Genomic DNA, 3,932 nt, shown 5'->3' on the forward strand with positions numbered 1-3,932 from the left:
TTCTGAAAAGACGGCTTTGTGGGGATTTTTTCATGGGACTGAAGCTGAGTAAAATTTGATAAGTGGCTCCATTTCCACACATTCTTTGCTGGATACCACTGTCGCAGTTCCTGTGGCTCTGTTGGCATCTAGTGCAGCAACTTGTCAGGGCAGCAGAAATTTCCACTCACATGAATGTGATTAAAGCATCAAGGCTTGTGGAGATGCCAGGATCCCACTAAAAAGTCCCTGCCTCCGTAATTCTATGGTAACTCACTGAGTCTCAGTGTTTTCTGGGGTGCCTGTCTGTCCTGTTCTCCTGCCCTCTAGTATGTTACTTGTGTTTAGACAGTAAATAATGCTGAGAGAAGGAGGAGAAGAACAATAGTGACAGCATTCTTTAGATTTTCACCCAACAGCTTTGTGTTTTGGCTGGCCACACACTGACACCAAGCAGCTCAGATGACTTGACAATTATGTGAAAGAACAAGGACAGCGCTAAGAGGCTCATGCAGAGTGTGTTTGTGTTGCACTGTACCCTGTTTCACTGTGGTCGGGACGCAGCAGACTGACTGGGAGGCAGTGGAGCCATCAGCTCTCACTGTCTGGCTTTCAGTGTCGGTGATGTCATGATAGCTGCAAACCATATTAACGAAACAGCCAGTGAGTTGTTTATTGCATTCGGGCGCAAGAGAATCTGCAGTGTCACTGTCAAAGTAAAGCAAGCGATCATGAAGAAAAAAAAGTAGATGATGGCTCGTTTGGTATTTTCCAGCAAATAATGACCAAAGCTTTGGCAATGCACCTTTTGGATGAAATATAGACCCTGTGACACGAAGCGGTTCGGCACTTGGTCAAGATGAACACTAACAGGATATTACTCCGACTTAATGAGGCTTTTAAAGCAATGACAGCAGCAATGCTGGAACAGAACACAAGACTATCCCCCATCGTCATATTAAAAATGGATGTAAGGTAGGCCAGCTAGTAAAAAGAATACCCCCCCATTAGACAATTGCTCTCATTTTGCCACTGGCTTAAGTTCATGTTCATTCAGGCATGACAGAATAATGGCAGACAGGAGAGAGTTTGGCAAATTCAAGCCCAGTGGTCTTCGTGGATTTGGCACAAAAGGCCTTACGGCAAGTGAGACCTTTAAAGAAGTGGGTAAGTGGGCCACTGTTCCACAAGCATGTCAATGGGAGTTAATTTAACCAGGAAACCATAATGCACAAGGTCTGACAAAGCACAAGTGAATTCTGCATTGACTCACCTTTATTCAACACATTTAAAAAATAATTACTGTCCTCAGATGGTCTCGATTATGGACCTGATATTTTCAGTGTTTGTGTTGTGTTCAGTGCTGTGGGTCTGTCAAAAGAATTTGTGTTTTTCTGAAACAAAATGTAAGTCCTTGGTAGCACAGTGAGATTTTTTTTTTTTTTCAGAATAAAAGTCATTAATGTTTAGTCTGACAGCACACCTCTAGTGATGTTTACCAGTTCCACCAGTATGCCCTCACACCTACAGTATATTTGGTTTGGAGGCTCTTGTTGGCTCAGCTCTCATTTAGATTTTTCTTTTCTGGCCTCTGTACTGACGCTAATTTCATATTGTATATTTTCAGAGACTGAGAAACACAGAGTATAAACTTTTCCTTTCATGAATTCCCATGATGTGGTCAAAAACAGGCAAACTGAGGTCAAAGCAGGAGGAGAGGAAGGAGAAAACTCACCTCAGCTGCTTTGCGTTGTACCTCGCGATGGCTGACACACTTTCCTACTAAATTAGATTCTATTAACAGAATCGTTTTGCTTCTTTAAATAACTTTAAGATATTTGTGTATGACAAGTTGGAAATTTACTCAAACTGTTGTTTAAATATTAGATGAACGCAAACAAGTGAGCTGCCACTCTCACATGTTTAATAGGAGGATGACTCATGAAGTCAATGTTGCTAAGGAGCTGAGCAGAACAGAATGGGCAGCTGCTTCCGCTTGGGCTGGTTTGGCTGCTGACCAGCTGCCGCTGAAATAAGGTTAAAGAGCCTCCAAGGATGTACTGTGTACAATACTCCGAGGGGTTTCAAGTGTGTATCTCTTGCAGCAAGGCAGGCTCCCTGACACACAGTGGCACAGCGGTTTACATGTTATCCACAATGACTCATGATTAAAATATGATATTTAAACCAACCGTTCTTTCCTCAGCTCTGTCAAATAGGTTTCAGCTGAAGGTCTTTGCTGGAAAAGCACCTCCAGTTGATTTTCTGCAGAGGAAGCAGTTTCCATTAGCACACAACAAATATGTCATAAAGGATTATGTGTTCAGAAACAGAGAAATGTGCAGAATGCAATGCAGATTGCAGCAAAAATGCTATACTAACACGTCATTAGACTTTTTTTCATCTTAAAACTTTATTTTCCCCATTTAAATTAGGATTGGAAGGCAGTGATTTAGTCAGTGCACACTCCTGACCTCTGAGAGTGACCTCTGTGAGGGTGGTGAAAGGAGGACAGATAGAAGTGCATTTATGGCAGACATCCTTTGGCAGGACTCGACTAAAATCTGGCTCGACCTCTGTTCTTGTCTGGCTTGGCAAGGACAGTTATGGCCAAAGTGAAAAGACAGATTGTTATCCTGGACTGACTCTGCTCTGTGTCCTGCGTAGCTTAAAAAAAACCCCAAAAAGGATCATAATGTGGAAAAGCCCACTGTTTAATGAGCTTGTGAGACAACTGAGGCGTTCACTGCTTCAGTGTAGTAAGGAAGGTTTTATGATTCTCATAATGTACCGCCACAAGTCTTCAAACTGTTTCATAACACTTAGCACATGTACGCTGCCAATATATGAAAAGCTCTAAGATATCGCACAAGAATAATGACATTTGCACTGAAGAACACTATTTGCCTCGAACAGCGGAGGATGTACAGGGTCTACAGTAGCTCTGGTGTTTCTGTCCATTGATTATGAATGAAACATGTGCCGAGCACATCAGATGGAAGAACAACCAACAGCAGCCAAGGCTCGAAGCCCATTTCCCTCTTCCTGACCTGAACAAAGCAGAACTCCACTAACCAGCACTGCTGATGACAGCTGCTGACAGACTCTGACCGGTCAATACATAAAGTGCCACACAAACAATAAACTGCTGCACATTGTTGAATTAAGTCCTGTTAACAAGGATACAACAGAAATAAGAGATTATAATAAAACTGTATAGGTTGAAAGGTCATTTGTTGTTGTGTGGATCAAATGATCTCATCACAAGTGCTGTTTAGTAGCTGTTCTGGAGCTTTCAGCTGTATCACAAGATCTTCAGCAGATGGAGCTGTCCTGTTATCAAGGAATGGTAAAAGTTCAGCACTTTCAATTAAACAAACACTGGCACAGCAGCAGGTAAATGGACCTTGTGGTGAGATTGTTTTATCAGCTGCTGTTTCCAAGGTCAATAATATAAACCATCTTTTGAGGAAGATTGCTTGATATGATTGAAAGCTCCAGAACAGCTACTAAATGGAACTTGTTGTGAGAGTATGATTGAGAGCAAAAAATGAAATAAACTGAGACGCTTTTTAAAAGATGAATTACAAAGAATCTCATTTTAACTTTTTTAGACCAAATGTTTCTAAAATTAAACCCAAATGTTCTTCCCTTTCCAGGCAGAATGGACACAGAGCATTTTGATAATAAATAAAATTCTTTCAAAGGTAAATTGGATATATGACAAATAAAGAAATTAGAGAAAGATCTAAAATGCCAGATATAATTAACTTTGAAAGCATAAAAAACTCAAATGCATCAACATGTGGAACTGAAATTCTGTGGACTTAATGGAGTCAGGATGTAGAAATCTGCAGGAAGCTGAAGGTTAAGAAGAAATGTAAGACAGCACAAACTTTTACCAAGCATAACTGCAATGAAGATGTGAAAAGAAGACAATTTAACCTTCAAAG

This window comes from Trachinotus anak, unplaced genomic scaffold (assembly GCF_046630095.1).
Source record: "Trachinotus anak isolate AG129_WGS33_773 ecotype Australia unplaced genomic scaffold, CSIRO_AGI_Tana_v1 ptg000024l, whole genome shotgun sequence".
NCBI lineage: Eukaryota > Metazoa > Chordata > Actinopteri > Carangiformes > Carangidae > Trachinotus > Trachinotus anak.